Below are 19,760 nucleotides of genomic sequence, written 5' to 3'. Positions count from 1 at the left end.
TGTTGGCAAAACTGGACAGCTACATGCAAGAGAATGAAACTGGATTATTGGTTAACCCCATACACAAAAGTTAACTCGAAATGGATCATACCTGAATGTAAGTCATGAAACCATAAAACTCTTAGAAAACAACACAGGCAAAAATCTCCTGAATATAAGCATGAGCAACTTCTTCCTGAACGCATCTCCTTGAGCAAGGGAAACAAAAGCAAAATTGAATTCATGGGACTACATCAAACTAAACTGTTTCTGTATGGCAAGAACACCATCAACAGAACAAAAAGGCATCCTACAGTATGGGAGAATATATTTGTAAATGAGGTATGTGACAAGAGGTTAACATCCAAAGTATATAAAGAACATACATACCTCAACACCCAAAAAGCAAATAATCAGATCAAAAAATGGGCCAAGGATATGAACAGACAGTTCTCCAAAGAAGAAATTCAGATGGCCAACAGGCACATGAAAATATGCTCCACATCACTAATCATCAGGGAATTGCAAATTAAAACCACAATGAGATATCGACTCATACCAGTTAGGATGGCCAGCATCAAAAAGACTAAGCAAAAAGAAATGCTGGTGAGGATGCAGAGAAAGTGGAACCCTCCTACACTGCTGGTGAGAATGTAAGCTAGTTCAAGCATTGTGGAAAGCAATATGGAGGTTCCTCAAAAAGCTCAAAATAGAAATACGTTCGACCCAGGAATCCCACTCTTTGGAATTTACCCAAAGAATACAACTTCTCAGATTCAAAAAGACATATGCACCCCTATGTTTACTGCAGCACTATTTACAATAGCCAAGATATGGAAGCAACCTAAGTGTCCATCAGTAGATGAATGGATAAAGAAGATGTGGTACATATACACAATGGAATACTATTCAGCTATAAGAAAGAAACAAATCCTACCATTTGCAACAACATGGATTGAGCTGGAGTATATTATGCTTAGTGAAATAAGTTAGGCAGAGGAAGACAAGTGCCAAATGATTTCCCTCATTTGTGGAGTATAACAATGAAGCAAAACTGAAGGAACAAAATAGCAGCAGACTCACAGACTCCAAGAAGGGACTAGCGGTTACCAAAGGGGAGGGGTGTGGTAGGGTGGGTGCAGAGGGAGGGAGAAGGGGATTGAGGGGTATTATGTTTAGTACACATGGTGTGGCGGATCAAGAGGAAAAAACAGTGTAGCACAGAGAAGGCAAATAGTGAATCTGTGGCATCTGACTACACTGATGGACAGTGACTGCATTGGGGTATGTGTGGGGACTTGATAAATGTAGTAACCACATTGTTTTTTCATGTGAAACCTTCATAAGAGTGTACATCAATAATACCTTAGTAAAAGAAATTTTTAATGCAATATATATATATTTTTTGGTATCATTAATGTACAATTACATGAGCAACATTATGGTTACTAGACTCGCCCCATTATCAAGTCCCCACCACCTACCCCATTACAGTCACTGTATTATATCTTTTAGAAGAATTTTTCCTTTTTAATATTAATCATAATATAATAGTAGTTATATCAGTTACAATTATTTCAGTTGAAATGCTTAAGAATCTCTCAAATTCTGAAATTTACAGAAAAACTGACTTTAGGCATTTATTAATTCACTTGATAACAAGAGCACAGAAAAACTGGCTTTAGGCATTTATTAATTCACTTGATAACAAGAGCAGAGTGGGTCAGATTCAGGGTTGTTTAATTCGCTAATATAGTGATACCATTAGGGACCTAGTTTCCTCACAACTTTCTGTGGTGTTATCTTTACTAAGTCAAATCATCCCTATTTAGCTCCCTTCCTATTCTTAAATTCTTTCCAGTGTGTTCTCAGATGTCTCAGGTGAAGAAAACAGTGTCCCAGTAACATGGTGTTCCAATTAACATGTTTATTTTTATCAGTGAGGAGTATCTGTAGATATCTCACGACAAACTTACCCTGTATCATTGGCTATAGTTTTGCCACATATGCATGCAAAAAGCACACAGTATATCACTAACTGGTTTTTAAGAAAACTATAAAAGTAATTAAATGAAGAAAAGATAGTCTTTTCAGGAAATTGTGCTGGAAATGTTGGACATTCATATGCAGAAACAAATAAAAAATGAACCACAACTAATAGTTCACACCTCATGCCTTATAGCAAAATATACTCACAATTGATCTTAGGCCTAAATGTAAAACATACAGCTTTAAAACTTTGTGAAGGAAACAGGGAACATCTCTGTGACCCTGAACTAGGCAGAGAGCTCTTATACATGACATCAAACGCACTATCAGTGAAATTCTTTAAAATGCTAAGTTGAGCTTCATAAAAATTAAAACCTTTGTTCTGCAAAAAAATGCTTAAAAGAATAGAAAAACATGGTAAGGTACTTAACATCATTATTCATTAAGAAAAATGCAAATTAAAACCACAAAAAGTGACTGCTATACACTTACTGAAATGGCAGAAAGAAAAGAAGGAGGGAAAGAAGAAGGAAGGAAGGAAGGAAGGAAGGAAGGAAGGAAGGAAGGAAGGAAGGAAGGAAGGAAGGAAGGAAGGAAGGAAGGAAGGAAGGAAGGAAGGAAGGAAGGAAGGAAGGAAGGAAGGAAGGAAAGAAGGAAGGAAGGAAGGAAGGAAGGAAGGAAGGAGTCTAAAGGATTCAGAATAACTGTAACTTTCATATATTGTTGGTAGGAATGCAAAATAATAGTCACTTTGGAAATCAGTTTGGCAGTTTCTTATGAAGCTAAACATCTTACCATCCTACCCAGCAATCTCACTCTTAGTTACATAAGTGAAATAAAAAATTTGATTCTCAAAAAAACCTGTCCATGAAGATTATACCAGCCTTATTTGTAATTACCAAAAACTGGAAACAACTCAGATGTCCCTCAGCGGAGGAACGGCTGACCACACTGTAAGACATCCATACAGTGGAATCCTATTTAGCAATAAAAAGAAACAAACTGTTAGACACTCAATGGAAGAATGAATTTCAAATGCATTATGACCAGTTAAATAAACCACACTCAAAAGGTGGGCTTTATGGCTCCATTTATATGACATTTTAGTGAACATAAAATATAGTGACATGGGAGATACCAGTGGTTTCCAAAAGCCAACAACGAGGAAAGGATGTAACTGTAAAGACATAACATAAGGAAAATTAGAAGAGTGATGGAATTCTGTATTTTGATAGTTGTGGTTACATAATTCTATGTATTTGCCAAAACCTAAAATATTAAAATGATAAAAGAAGAAAGTGATATGAGTTTTATATTCCTCCAAACTTTCAGTATGATTGATGGGTTGCTAATCAGAGTAGGATTTAATATCTTTTACTTTTTAATTCTTTTCTCAAGTTAGATTTTTAATCAAGTATTTGTCACTTTGAATTTTAATATCATGGAATTTATTCCTTGTTGGGTAAATTATTAGCTATATCATTTTGAGGAAATTATGTCACTTCTCTGAGCCTTGATTTTCTCACCTAACAATAGATATGTTACTGATGGCACAAATTTTTTAAATTATATATATACATGGAGAATAACTGTAAAATGAAAGAAATTATTAATATTTTCCAAATTTAGTCAGCAAATATGAAGACTGCATTCACTAAAAAATGTGTCTGTGTCAATTTACAAATAAATAAGGAAAATTGGGAATGTTGGTTAAATTCTATTAGTGTGTCATGTAACATGTCTGAAAGATAGACCAATGAACTTCAGAGAATAATCTAGTATTGGCAGAAGAATGAATTAGATAATTTAATATGCATTTTCCATGTCTGATTCACATGGTTATGCAAGCAATAAACTTATTTCTTCAGTGATTAGGCCAAGAACATGCCAGATAAAAATATGGTTCTCTAAAACATTGGGAGAATTTAATTTGAGAGAAAATTATATGAGACACATTGTAATGTGCACTGCAGAATAAATAAACATGCCTTTTTTTTAACTTTCCTAGTCTAGTATTAGCAGAGATTAGGTTTACAAAGCAAGGCAGCTATTTACCTAGGTCTGGCAATGTAGTTTGAGAGGCTAAGTAAAAGGCCAATGCAGAATTCACAGATGGCTCTGCAAGGCAATCCCAGCCTCGGCAATCCCCTCGTCAAGGCCAAGCGACAGGAGGAATTTCAGTGTCTCCACATCTTCAAAACAGGGAGTTGAGAAGATGCACCTAACAGCACCTGCTACACAACCTCAGAGACTGAAAGGTGACTTTGGGTGAACCCACACCGGTGGATGATTGCTGTAAATGTAACGAAGAACCATTTTCTTTCATAGCTGCTTTCCTCTTCATTGTACATGTAGGGAAGAATTTAACCTGTGAAACTTCCTGTATTAGCTACACAGAGAGGAAGAGGAAGAGAGGATGGAGGGAGGAAAGAAACCACACAAGGAGGTAATGCCTTTCTTTAGTTCATATCCCCAGAGGAAAATTGTTTTAAAATTGAGCCCCAAAGAGAATATTTCTTTAAGTTGTACTTATCAGGGAAAAAGAGCTGCTGGAGAACTTTTCCAAGTTTGTGAACAGTTGTGTTTCATCTGCTCCCTCAGACCTGAGTCCCTTATTAGAGTTCAGACTGATCAGTTCAAATAACACTTCCCCCCTGCCCTTTTCCTTCCTAGGACCCTTCTCTGGAAGAATCCACTGTAGGCAATTTCCACGAGAAGGGCAGGTTTTCTTCTGGAACTGACTAGCTCCTGCCTGCAGGCCTGGACTGGGCCCTGCGCACGGGCCTTCCTGCAGTGCCGGCACCATTCCGCAGCGCATGGACTTCATGGGGAAGAAGCTCGAGAAAGGAGGGGGTCTGAGAATGTTCAGTCCTTTTACGTGGAATGGAAAAGTTCACCTCTGGTCCAAAAATAATTCAAAACATGAAACTATAGTGTTTGTCTTATTTGGTCTTCTATAGTGCTTGCCATATGGTGACCTCAGATTAAAGTGACAAATGTTGATTCCTACTTTTTTTTAGATTTTTGCTGTATAAATATATATTTGAGCATCAAGAAAAGTTGAACAACATCTATTATTATTTAATGCACAAGAGAATTTTAGTTTTCTTTTATTAACCAATCGATACTTTCTTTTTATTATAATCCCACTAAAGGGAATTTGACAGTTTTAGTTCAACTTTAACATGTTCTTATTTTATGTAATAGTGTTTTAAACTTGCCTATAATATGTTTCAAAAATTAATGTGCCATATCTAATCTTATAACTAGAAAAAGCCTTTCCAAACATAAAAGGAAAATTCTTAAAGGGAGGATGACTGGGCAGAATTTTGTATTTCCAAAAATATATAAAAGTAGAAGTTGAAGATAAACTGAAAAAATTATCTGCATATATGACAAGCAAAAGTTAATCAAAATTTAAAAATAAAGGGCTTTTAAAAGGAAATAAGGCAAACAAATAGTAGAAAAATGACAACGATATCAGCTGATTATTCACTAAAGAAAATGTATACTTTCAAAGATAAAAAATTCTACATAGGAATAAATATTCATTTTCATCTATCATACAAATATTAAAAATTGATTAGTGCTCCTTAGGAGACAGAGAAATCAACATATGAACTCATGCCTGCATACTTAGTAATAGTATGATTTCTAGAAAAAAAGAATAAGAAATATACAAAAAATCAAATGAATATTCATATCTGACCTGATTGTTTGTAGTTCATAATGCGTGATCAAAACTGAAAGTTTCTGTGATGACTGCCTTGTACTGTTCACCATGTAAGAACTTATTCACTATGTAAGAATTTGTTCACCATGTAAGAACTTGTTCGTTGTGCTTCAGAAGATCGGAGACTGACGAAAATTAGGCTTGGGGTGGATTAATGATTGTGCATTGAGTCTCCTGTACAGAATTTTATTGTTAACTGTTAACAACCATTTGATCAATAAATATGAGAGATGCCCTCTCAAAAAAAAAAAAGAATAAGAAATATACACTTAAATTCATTACTATATTTGATTTTAAGAGATAAGGTAGAGACAGAAGTAAGATTTAATCAAAGCAAACTTTAAACTTGTATGCAATGTGTTAAGTTTGCTTTGTTCTATTTTAAGAAGATACTTTCTTATAGTACTCCAGTGATTAAAAATTGACTCAAAAAAAGCCATCCAAAAAAATTCATACATTAAGATGGCATATATAACTCAGAACTTAGAAATAAAATATACATGCTATTCACACCAACATGGAACCAAGAGGAACCCTTGCATCTGGAGTAGGAAAAGTTGACAAAACTATAGGAGCCATCCAGGCATCTGGGTCCAGTGTCCCCTACCCAGATGTTCATGCTTCAGCTTCATTCTGGATTTAGTTGGCATTACGTTGAGATGATATCACTCCAATGGAGAGCACAGCAGCGGAAATTTTAGCTGTCGGGTGAAATTTAGGAGCCAGGCAGGAAGACAGCCGTCCATGAGCCACTACACATCTGTTCGTGCAGACTGGAACCTATGGAGGCATTTGGGAAACAAAATCTTGGGACCTACAGACAACTCAGCCAACCCCAAATTGTCCTCAGGTTACTTGAGAACAGGTGTCGTTAGAGCAAGATGATCTGGGGAGTTCAGAAGCACGGCTTAAATACTGGACCAGTTCATCACAGGTCTTTGCGGGTGGTTATTCTTTGCCTCCCTTAGATAGTAAGACGGCGATCAGGACTTGAGTGCACAGATGGAGAACCCCAGGGACAAATCCATGAGAGACCACAGGAGGAGGCAGAGGCTGCAGGAGCATATCTGGTCATACCTGTATCCTTTTTTATTTATGAAAACAATACATGTACATTTCAGAAAAGTACACATAAAAAGCAAGTTTTTACCCATATGAAGTTAAATTGTCTTTTCCTTAATGACATCTGGATTTTTTAACACCTCCCTTGGCTGGTATTTGGCTTCCACGTCCACCACTTCACAACCATTTCTTGTAATGGCACCAGTGATGGTCTACTTGATAATTGCAGTGAACGTAAGTCTTTTTTGACTAATTGTCTTTGTTGCATTAACTACTCCTTTCCTTTTGAAGCTTCCTTTTTTTTTCTTAACCAGTCTTTCTTCATTTTCCTTCTATGCTTTGGCCACCCCACTTCTCAGTCCCTTTCCCAGATACTCTTGTTCCATTTTTTTTCTTCTTGGTAACATTCCCTGGGTGATCTTTCTCAGTCCTATTACTTGAAAGCCTTCTGCATGTTATTGATATCTAATCTGACAATCCTATCTAATTTCTATCCCGTAATATATCCTATAATAATAGCTGCCCATTGCAAATCTCCATTTGGAAATTTTCCTGACACCTGAACGCTAGTATTTCAAAAACAAGACTCTTCATCCTATAAATTTATCTCAAATCTATTCCTTGCCTTAAAAAACTAATCAATATGGTGCATCTTGGCAAATGTTACATCTGGTCTGAAATATGTATTCTAATGTTTTTGAACAAAGAATTTCTAAAAATGTCAATTTGATGCAGTTGATTAATGGGGCTCTTAAATTTAACTATGCATTTACTAATTTTCTTCTTGCTGGATTTGTATATTATTGATAGAGATATGTTGAATCCTTAACCATTATACTGGATTTATCTATTACTCCTTGTGGTTCTATTGTTTTTGTCTCATGTATTTTATTTAATTTTTTATGTTTGATAAATTTAAAAATATATATTTAAGGTATATAATGTGATATTTTGATATATATATGTATACATTGTGAAATTAATACCATAATCAAACAAATTAACATATTCAACACCTTTCATTATTACCACTTTTTTGGAGTGAGAATACTTAAGGCCCACTCCCCTAGCAAATTTCAGGTACACAATAGATTATTAACACTGTACACCATGCTGTATATTAGGTCTCCAGAACTTATTCATTTTACAACTGAAAGTTTATAATCTTCGACCAATAGTTCACCTTTTGTGACCCCCGATCCTTTCCCCAGACTTGGGTGTAACCACTATTCTACCTGTCATTACTATGAATTCAACTTTTTTTTAAGATTCCACATTTCATTGAAATCATGTGATATTTGTCTTTTGCTTGGCTTACTTCATTTACATAACATCCTCCAGGTTCATTCATATTGTTGCAAATTGCAGGTTTCCTTTCTTTTTTAAGGTTGGATAATATTCATTGTCTGCATATACCACATTTTCTTTATCTGTTTATCTGGCGTAAACACTTAGGTTGTTTCTGTTTCTTGGCTACTATGAATAATGCGGAAATGAACATGGGAGCATAGATATCTTTTTGAGAGAGTAATTTTATTTCCTTTGAGACATCCAGAAGTAGGATTGCTGGTAGTTCTATTTTTAATTTTTTGAGGAATCTCCATACTGTTTTTCACAGTGGCTGAACCAATTTACATTCCCACCAACATTCACAAGGATTCCCCTTTCTCCACATCCTCGCCAACACTTGTTATTTCTTATCTTTTTGATAATAGTCATGCTGACAGGTATGAAGTGATCTCATTTTGCTTTCATTTGCATTTTCTTGATAATTAGTGATGTTGAGAATATTTTCATGTATTCGTACTAAATTCTCCTTTATAGCACACTCTATGTATATAAATACAATCATTTTCTCAAAAAAACTATTTTAAAATCAGTATGTAAATATAGAATAAAATTATTTAAATTCCTTTTCCCTAAATTTGCATTTTAAAATTGGAATTTTTAAATATCTCTGTTCCATAAAGGGAAGACTCAACCCATCATTGACACAATCCTGAAGCCATAGACGATCTCTATAAATATTAATTACTAGTCTCATTCACAAGTAACTACCCAAATTGTTAAAGAAAACATGGTCCTTTGGATATTTCCTGTTTTATACAAACTAAAAACGAGATAACATGTCAGATAGTCAAAACTGACCACGGTTCTAAATAAAATATGATGCTTACTTCACTTTGATCGAATTGAATACATTAAGGGAACACAGCAAAATTATTTTCTATTTGAACGTATTAAGTGCATGAAGAATCCACTTAACCAAAGGAGATGTTCAACACAGGTCACCAATAACTCTTGGCCTAATAGCTGGAAATCTAACTTATGCCTATTGAAAAGAAAATAAATGTCGCCTCTGACAAAGGTTTCATTCTATATATATTAGCAGCTATCTTATAGAACAAACAAGAGAGGTTGTCCTGGGGCCAAACTGGCTCAGCCCCATATGTTCCAGTCTCATAAGAAAAGTAACATTCTAGCAGAAAATCATTGAGTCTTGGAGTCTGACCTCTCCAGCTCCTTCTACTTGTACTTTACTCTGGTCTTTGGAATTCTTGGTTGAATCACACTTGTTCCCATATTGAAATACTTCAGCTCTTAGATGTTTCTTCTCAAGAACAGCTGGCTTGGTGGATCTCTCTGTGGTATGGGACAAATCCCATGTTAACCCATATGTACAAGGACTATAACTGCTTGCAGAGACAGTGCTGACATGGGTGTGAGAGACTTGTTCTGGAGTTGGGCTAAGTTCAGATCCGGCCTTTATCACTTAATGGCTACATCATCAGGAAAAAGTTCATTAGCCCCTCCATGTCTTGGTTTCCTTAGTTGTGCAATTATAGCATATGTAGTATAATATAAATTAATTATAGTATGTTGTCTCAAAAATTTGCAACAAATAACATCTACAAATTGTTAGAAGACTGCTTGACACACAGTAGGCACTCAATACATATTAGCAATTATTCACATACAGGTGTGCAAGCAGTGAGGCACAAAGGAAGGGAGAGAGGGATCAATGTTTCCTCTTTGGCTTCTGATATGTTTTCTGACTAATCTCTACTCTCTCAGTGCATGGCCAGTGCCTTCAGGAAATATTCTAAAACAGAACTTACAGATTCCTAGGTCATTATGTGCTAGATAACACATATCTAATACACGATGATTTATTCCTAAATTCTCTTACACATAATAATGTTTCACAATACTTCTGAGACCCATCTCCTGTGCACTTGTTTACACAGAAGAGAAATATCTTCTCAAACATGAGATCTTTGCTGTCCCTGACAAGATACAAGGGACTTGATGAATTCATTTCACGGGGAATATTACTTCAAGTACTTTGCCATTCAGAAAAGCTACATTTACCTCTACTTTTTTTTATCATTAATGTATTTCCCCCAATAATCACTAAAAATTTTCCCCAGTCCTATAATACATCATTTTAAATAACATTTGGCAGTAAAATTTTGGCAAAGGAATGTGTTCAAAATCTCTTTTGTTTTCCAACATTCAAATGACATCCAGTTGTTTCCCTTCTCCATATGTTCACTTGCTCAAGAACTTCTGACTTTGTTCACTATGGTAAAACAGACCAAAAAGGTTAAGGTTAAAGCAAATGAAACAACAAACATAATAAAGAAGATAAACTTAGATTTGTTGATCAAACCCCAGGAGATAGTAGCAGATTTGGAGAATTTTGAATTATATAGAATGAATATTTTAGACTCAAAAAATAAAAGATCCTACTACTTTGCTCAACAGACATAAAGGGAAGAACTATGGGACTTCAAAGAAACAAAGTATGATAATGTTAAATAAATACATAAATTGAATACTTCCCAGGAAGATCCCATCTTGCGATACTGAGAAAACCTAGAATTAGCTATTTACACTTAAGGATATTTATTTAATATTTCAGACAGGATAATGTTACCTTCTATAATTCACCTAGGCACCATCATGCTCACATATATTAAATTTTAGGCAGAAATTCCATGTTTAGTCAAGAGTTTGCCAGTATTTTTCAAGAGTTTCTCATTTTTTTCTGTGTGTGGAATTTGTGTTCAGTGGTCCTGGCCAGAGCCCTTCAGTGGTTTACTACCTGGAAGGAGTATCTTGAAAACTGGTTATTTCAGTTATGAGAGTATAGGAAAGGGAGGTAATTCTAGATATGCAAATCACATGAGTTTTGAGTTACAGATCAGATCTAAACCTTTGTGTATTTGAGTTCATTTCTCTTCAGCAAAACCAGTTGTCCTGCTCTTAAAAGGAAAAAGTATTGAAACACACCTTATTGAGAAGGCAGCTAAAGTTGGTTGCACATCAAGAAGCTCATAAAATTTATATGTGATATATAAATGTAAATGAATTAAAAACACATTGCTGAAAAGTCCCTTAAAATACACATAGTTATATGAAATACGTATTGGGTTTTTCTTAGCCTGGCTCAGCAAAAAATTAATTTAAGATGACTGGAACATTAAAGATGTAGGGAGGTTTGCTAGTTCCTTGGACACATGCTGAAGAAAAGGCATTTTATTTCAAGGCAGAATACTTGTGGTCTGAGAGAGCATCCATCCATGTCTTTTTATGGGTGCTCCAACTGTAAAAGGCCTCTGGGAGACTTCAAAAATTACGCAAGAAGAATCAAGATCTAAGGAATACTCATTACAACCGAGACAGATTAGAAAAAGAAAAATCAACATCTGAATGATCCGTGACAAACTTGTATGTAGCTCTCTACTTATGATCCATTAAATTCATCAAAACATTTCCATAGTTCATGATCATCAGCTTACAGCATGCACAATCTTTTGCAAACTTTATGTGGAGCTTCCTTATATCCACAAAACTCTGATGTTATTTCTGTGCAACACTAGTTGGTTAGTGTTGGGGAAACAATTGTTAGGGTCACGCAAAGCTACACATTTGTGTGTTGATCTTAATCCTCATTTCCTTTTTCCTCCCTGAGAGCGTAGCTCCAACGTAGTGTTGCCAATAGAGACAACTTCATAGAAAACTACTAATTTCAAGATTCACACTTTAGATATGTGCACACATACAGTTTGCCCACATATTGTTGAGACACACAGTACTGAGGTCAGTGTAAGTGAAGTTTTATCTGGGTCTGCTACACAGTCTCCCTTGCAGATTTGTGCACACCTCATTCCCTTAGCTCTGCCCTCACTGCCACCCTTTGCAGCTTGCTCCTTCCTGCCTCTCTGGTTGCTCCTTTTCTCACACTCTTCTGCTCTCTCGAGCCCTTTTATTCTCCATGGCCACATGTGAAGAGTTCCATTTCCAAACAGAGACATTCTACACTGATTTCTCCTTTTCCAAACATGTATTATTGCACATTTTATAATGTTATGCTTTCCTTATACACTTGTTTGTTTTATATATGAGTTGACAGTGCCATCTCAATGACAAAGTTTGCAAACTGTTAGAGGGCAGGACAGTGCCTGACATTTCCCTAATATCTTCTTCAGGGCACAGAAGGGGAGGGAGCTGGGCTGTTTTCTGTAATTAGAAACCGCCTTATCTACTGAGGATTGATGATGTCCATTTTTGGTTTTTGGAAGTGGTACCCTCTTCTTCCACAGGTACATGAAAAATACCCAATCATGATAAAGTATAAACTTCTGGGTTTGAACTGAAGGAAAAGGATGCCGTTGATAATGCAGGACTGTCTGGATTCTTTCCTCAGGAGGAAGGAAAAGCTGCGGGCACAGCGGGGCTGTTCCTCGAGACGGTCAGACCCCGCTCCTCACAGACATCCGCACAGCGTCTGCGGGTGGGCTGTGTGTACATCTGTTTCCCCTCTAGTCTCTCCCCTCCCTTTCTTCACTGTTTGCTGTCATTGCATAAACGTAATATTTTATTAATCTGCATTGCCGAAGACGGAATAAACAAATGAGTTCTCAGTTCAGAGTTCTCTGGCTTAGTGTACACATTTACATGGGGATCGGAGAACTGGATCTCACTGCTTCATCTAATCTATTTCTTCTTTAAAGCTTCATCTTATTTTGTTCTTCCTGTTCAGTGTGCTTCTGTATAACCTTTTTATCTGGATTTTTTTATTTGGGTTGTGTTACTTTTGCTTTTTACTTTCTACAGAGTTTGGGATGATACATGTTTCCCATTTCTAATTCTACCACCTTTAAATTTAAAACCTAACGAAATTTTAAAGATCATTAAGATTTTAAGATCATAGCAGAGGCACGATCTGACCTGTTGGTGTCCTTCCTACTTGGGATGAAACTCCGGGCCGCCCCCCGCTGGGGCACACCCACACGCCCTCCCTGAGTGCGCCCTTCGCTTTGTTAAACGACTCTTTGCTGGTAGGGGCCTGACACGCTCGTGCGTCCTTTCTCCGTAAGAGGCAAGGCTCCCGCCCGGGAGGAGGCCTTCCCCCCGGGAGGGAGATGCCCCGTCCCGGATGGGCCGACAGCGTGCGGTACCGAGAAGGGGCTCTGACCCGGCGCCCGCCGGCAGTCCAGGCGAGGAGGCGTCTGTGCTGCTTTAAGGCGCCCCTTGTCTTTTCCTCTTAGATTTTGGCTGTTCTTGCCACTTCCTCGGTGGGCGCACGTCAACCATGTAAAAGCCACTAGGGCGGCCACGGCCTGTAATGAGTCTCCAGCGTGAGGATAAGGCGGCTGCAGAGCGGGGCGGGTCGTCTCTAGGCCGCCCGCCGACCTCAGGACCGAGCCCGCGCGTTGAGGCGCCCCGACGCGGCGTCTCCCTAGAGGCTGCGGTCTCGCCTCCCAGGACCCGGTCCTCCCCTCCCGGCGCCGCCCGGCGCCCCCTCTGCGACTCGGTCTGGCGCTTCTTCCTCTCGGTTCTGGTTCCCGATCTTATGTGGTGTCACCGCCCTGAGACACTTCTCTCCCTCCAAGGCCATTGAAAGGGATGCTATCAGAATGCTTGGTCGAGAGGGGTCTCAGGGCCATCCCCCTCCCTCTCCCCCACTCCTGTTCCTGGGGCTGCAAGCCAGGGACAGAGTTGAGGCAAAGGGACGCCTGTGCATGCTCATGTGGGCAGCAGTGCTTCCTGTACATGCCGGTATAGGGCCTGGTATAGGGCCAGGTATGGAAGCACACCTCACATGACCTGCACCTAAAGGTACTTTGGGGTTTCTGGAGGTGCCCAGACCTGGGGGACCCTTGGGGTCAGCGATGCCTGGTTCCCTCTGGTGGTAGTGGGAAACGCCTTTTTTTATATTTTATGGCAGTGTATTTAGTTGCCTGAGTTCAATAAAAATATGTTCTCCTTGTAACAGGGCACATTTGAAAACATTGTTTATGTGACTGGAACGTCATATTTGAGAGAGACATGCATAGACTCAGATTTGGTCAGACCGCTTTAAGGAACTAAGGGTGACTTTATGTAGCCAACAAAGCCCCTTGGAAGAACTGGCCTGGAACCTTGCTTACAGGGCTCCCAGCAGCCTGACCAGGTGAGTAAGGAAGGCCACTTCCTGGCAGGTGCAGGAACCTCAGGATATATTGAGGATCTCAGGAAAGAGGAATTCACCCGATCTATGGGTACTGCAGCTGAAACCTGATAGCCAGTCCCTAGCTTGGCTTCCCTAACCTCAAGAGGCCTTTGAGAGTTCAACCTGAAATTCCTTTTGAAAATTTCCAGCAAAGCACATTTTAAAAAGCCTATGTTATCAGTTGCTATCCTTGCTGTATGTAGGTAAATAATCAGGCCAAGTGTTGAAGCTAAACTTACTTTACAAACAAATTAGTCTTAGTATGATTATCCCTAATATAAATGAAGGTGATTTTAGCAGAATTATGTTTCAATAGTACACCTTTATGGATATTAAATCCTAACACTGGTTACTGTGAAATGGACCAGATCCTGAATTCAGGTGTCCTGAAACTACCTGGCCATGATTCTCCAAACATTTCCAATTTTCTCCCATCATTTCAATTGGGATCCCACTATTACTAGTCCTCATATTCAGGCCATGCATTCTTTTTCATTTTTTTTATTTTAGTATCATTAATCTACAATTACATGAGGAACATTGTTTACTAGACTCCCCCCATCAGCAAGACCCACCACATACCCCATGGCAGTCACTGTCCATCAGCATAGTAAGATGCTATAGAATCACTACTTGTCTTCTCTGTGTTGTACAGCCCTCTCCATGCCCCCACACACATTATACATGCTAATCACAATGCCCCTTTCTTTTCCCCCACCACTTATCCCTCCCTTCCCACCCATCCTCCCCAGTCCCCTTCCTTTTGGTAACTGTTAGTCCATTCTTGGGTTCTGTAGGTCTGCTGCTGTTTTGCTCCTTCAGTTTTTTCTTTGTTCTTATATCCACAGATGAGTGAAATAATTTGATACTTGTCTTTCTCTGCCTGGCTTATTTCACAGAGCATAATACCCTCTAGCTCCATCCATGTTGTTGCAAATAGTAGGATTTGTTTTCTTCTTATGGCTGAATAATATTCCATTGTGTATATGTACCACATCTTCTTTATCCATTCATCTACTGATGGACACTTAAGTTGCTTCCATTTCTTGGCTATTGTAAACAGTGCTGTGACAAACATAGGGATGCATATGTCTTTTTCAAACTGGGCTGCTGCATTCTTAGGGTAAACTCCTAGAAGTGGAATTCCTGGGTCAAATGGTATTTCTATTTTTAGTTTTTTGAGGAACCTCCATACTGCTTTCCTCAGTGGTTGAACTAATTTACATTCTCACCAGCAGTGTAGGAGGGTTCCCCTTTCTCTACAACCTCGCCAATATTTGTTGTTGTTTGTCTTTTGGATGGTGGCCATCCTTACTGGTGTGAGGTGGTATCTCATTGTCATTTTAATTTGCATTCTCTGATGACAAGCGATGTGGAGCATCTTTTCATGTGTCTGTTGGCCATCTGAATTTCTTCTTTGGAGAACTGTCAGTTCAGTTCCTGTGACCATTTTTTAATTGGATTATTTGCTTTTTGTTTGTTGGGGTGTGTGAGCTCTTTATATATTTTGGATGTCAACCGTTTATCAGATCTGTTGTTTATGAATATATTCTCCCATACTGTAGGATGCCTTTTTGTTCTATTGGTGGTGTCCTTTGCTGTACAGAAGATTTCCAGCTTGATATAGTTCCACTTGTTCATTTTTCCTTTTGTTTCCCTTGCCTGGGGAGATATGTTCATGAGGAAGTTGCTCATTTTTATGTCCAGAAGATTTGTGCCTATGATATTTTCTAAGAGTTTTATGGTTTCATGACTTACACTCAGGTCTTTGATCCATTTTGAATTTACTTTTGTGTATGGGGTTAGACAGTGATCCAGTTTCATTCTCTTACATATAGCTGTCCAGTTTTGCCAACACCAGCTTTTGAAGAGGCTTTCATTTCCCCATTGCATGTCCATGGCTCCTTTATCATGTATTAATTGAACATATATGCTTGAGTTAATATCTGGACTCTCTATTCTGTTCCACTGGTCTGTGTGTCTGTTCTTGTGCCAGTACCAAATTGTCTTGATTACTGTGGCTTTGTAGTAGAGCTTCAATTTGGGAAGCGAGATCCCCCCTGTTTTATTCTTCCTTCTCAGGATTGCTTTGGCTATTTGGGGTCTTGTGGTTCCATATGAATTTTGAAACTATTTGTTCCAGTTCATTGAAGAATGCTGTTGGTATTTTCATAGGGATTGCATTAAATCTGTAGATTGCTTTAGGCAGGATGGTCAGGCTATGCATTCTTAATCTCATTGTTAAACTTGTTTCCTCCAGATTATAGACAATCCAACTCCAGATGCTGCTCAGGACAGGGATTTCAACCCAGCCCTCACACTGATGAACATGAAGGACACGCCTCGCAGCATCCTCCTTCTAGGTGTCCATTTCCATTTTGGCCCTGCTTGAGACAACCTTGTGACCCTGCCTTCCCTCACAGACAGCAAGGTACTGCTGGACCCACAAGTAGGGTCAACACCCCTCCTCAGCAGGAAGCAGCCACAGAAGACTGACACCCTTGAAGAATTTCAAGGGTCCACATTCTTTGAGGGGGAATATTATAGTAAGTGGATAGCCAAACATGAGCAGGGAGGGGCCTGGGGGCTTTGGCTGATGTTCATATTTGGTTAGATGCTTGTTTATATTCTAAACATCCCATGTAAACTATTCTCATGGGATGTGGGCAGGGAGGGTATAGTCACCAGACCGGCTAAAGCTGACTAGTTCCAACATGGAGGAGAAGTTGAACCTGACTTCAACTCAAGTACATTGTACAATCATTAGCATACTAAAACATCACACCTCTTGGTAAACAATGACAGTTCTGAGGAAGACCATCTATGGACAAAAAGAGAGTGTCATCCTATTTCCCAGAAATTCCCCTCCCTATTCCAAAAAAACTCCACCTCACTCAATGAATATTCCACCCCTGCTTAATCTTTAAGACAACCCAAACTAACACCCTCACCGTGCTGCTCCCCTCTGGAGCATGCCTGCAATCCCTCCTTGAGTGTGAACTTCACTTTATTAAACTACTCTTTGCTTCTAAAAAAAAAAATTTAATCCTCCTTACTACACACAATTTTCCTCTCCCATGCACTCATCCACATCTTGGGCTTCTTTAATATATATATATATATTGTGGCCTAATTCCAGATCATTGAATTATTGGTTTTATAACAAATGCCATTATCATTTTTGATATTTTCATGCACTTATAAATAATCATTGGTGTCAGTGGTCAAATCCAGGTATAAGCTACATTTCATTTTGTTTTTCTTTTTATTTAGCCTCTAAAACCTCTGTGAAATAGAGACATTTCACAAAGTGTGATTAACCTGTTTCTAACAGACATCAAGTACAGTATTTCTGGGCCTAAAGTATCTGACATTAAGAGCCCCAGCTCTTGACACTCTGAGATCTCTATTTTTTTCAGAGTGTGTGGATTTTCCAAATCAGAAATACCACTACCAGGACCCATTTCTTCATTATGATCATTAAAGACAGATCTAATGAGTAGGTTGCTGACTCCCACAGACCCCGTGACTTCTGGGTGGGTTCCACATCTAGTGCCAGTTTGCACAGTCCCAAAACTTGTAGTTTCCATTTGGGAGGCCTCAAGACATCAGTTTTCATTTATTTTTCAGTCATAAGAATTTTTCTTCAAATAACTTTTTATTTTTAGGAAAATAAAATGTTGCTTTATTTTTGTTAAGTTGCTATATTTTGTATACTAGAGAAAGTTCTTATGAAATATTTATCTTTATACCTGTGCTTTACATAAATGACATTTTTGAAACATTTTCAACCTTTTTCATTGAGGTGACATTTACATAAAATAATAACACCCATCATAAGTAGACAAGATTTAACAAAGGTCAAAACATTCCCACCATCACAGTCAGGAAATTACTCCATAAGGTGTGCAGTCAATCTTGTACCCTGCTTAGGCCCCAGTCAACCATGGCCTTGCTTTCTGCCACTGTAGATTAGTTTTGCGTACTCTAAAATTTCATATAAATGGAAAAACATAATACAATGCACTCCTTTATTCCTGGCTTCTTTCATTTGGCATGTTTTTGAGATTTGTCTAGCTGTTTTGTATGTATGTATGTATGTATGTATTTATTTATAAGAGTTTGTTCCTGTTGTTTGCTGAGTAGCTTCCCATTATATAGACATACCGCAGTTTGTTTAACAATTCACCTATGATAAGCACTTGGGTTGTTTCCACTTTGGGAAGATTATAAATAAAGTCCCTAAACATTTACTTCTGTTAATATGGTTGCATTTCTTAGCGATAAACACATTAAAGTGGAATTACTGGGCTGTGGTAACTGAAAGTTTATAAGGAACTTGCTGTTTTCCAAAAGGGTTGTACCATTTTACACTCCTTCCATTGTTCCACTTGTTTGACAGAGTGTTTTGTTTTTATTTAGAGGTTTTTTTTTTTAATTTTGGTCATTGTAGTGGGTATGTAGTAGTATGTTATGTTTTGATTTACATTTCCTGATGATAATTATGTTGAGTAACTTTCCATATGTTTTTTGGCCATTCACATATCTTCTTCAGTTCAGCTTTAAGACTCTTTATGTATTCTAGATACAAATTATACAGAGTACACATATTTTCAGCCTGTCTTTGGTTTGCCTTTTTTATATTTTTTTAAATGGGATATTTTAAAAAGCATACATTTTTAGTTTTCATGAAATTCAAGTTACCAAATTTTTCATCTACCGCTGGTGCTCTTGTCCTATGAAGTTGTTGTCCATTCCAGGATAATGAAGTTTTTCTTCTACAATTTTGGTTACCTTTATTTCCACATAAAACACGGAATTTTCTGCCTGTGTCCCTTATATTGCATTTCAGATTATTGTACAGTCCTTTCCAATTGGTAAAGCTAGTACTTATAAAATACTTGTAATGTACTAAACATTTATAAATAAATTGCCTTACATCAATTTCAAAATAGCCCAAGTAAATTAAATATTATAGCTATCTTCATTTTAAAGGAGACTAATGTGATACATGAATAGTTTATATAAGTTGAAGGGCCAGATTTCAGACCCAGGCAATGCGTTCCCGGAGCCATGCTATGTGGCTTTTTAGTACATTTTATTTATTACAACTTTCCAAATTATTCTGTTATCTTTCATCTTGTCTTTCATTTCCGTCTAAGTTTGTTCTCTCTTTAGAGCTGCTCCTGGTTCGTAGTAGTTTAAATCCATTGCAAATTTAAACTACTATAAATAAAAAAAGAAATTTTCTTTTTTGTCCCAATATGTAGTTTTCAGAGATGGATATCATCCTTCCCCAATCCTTCATCCTCCTCCATGCTCTCACCACAAGCTACTAGGTTTCTCATAGTTATGGTTTTCCCTGTTCAAATATGGCAAAATCCAACTGTTTCAGTCCTTTCAGATTTAACTGATCAATACACAGTGTGTGATATTTTTCACTTATTTCTGTAGTTTCACCTACCTTGATAAATCATTAGTTGGGAGGCAAGTGCA

Source organism: Manis pentadactyla, chromosome 12 (assembly GCF_030020395.1).
Source record: "Manis pentadactyla isolate mManPen7 chromosome 12, mManPen7.hap1, whole genome shotgun sequence".
Classification (NCBI taxonomy): Eukaryota; Metazoa; Chordata; class Mammalia; order Pholidota; family Manidae; genus Manis; species Manis pentadactyla.
Note: the sequence above shows the minus strand (reverse complement) of the source record.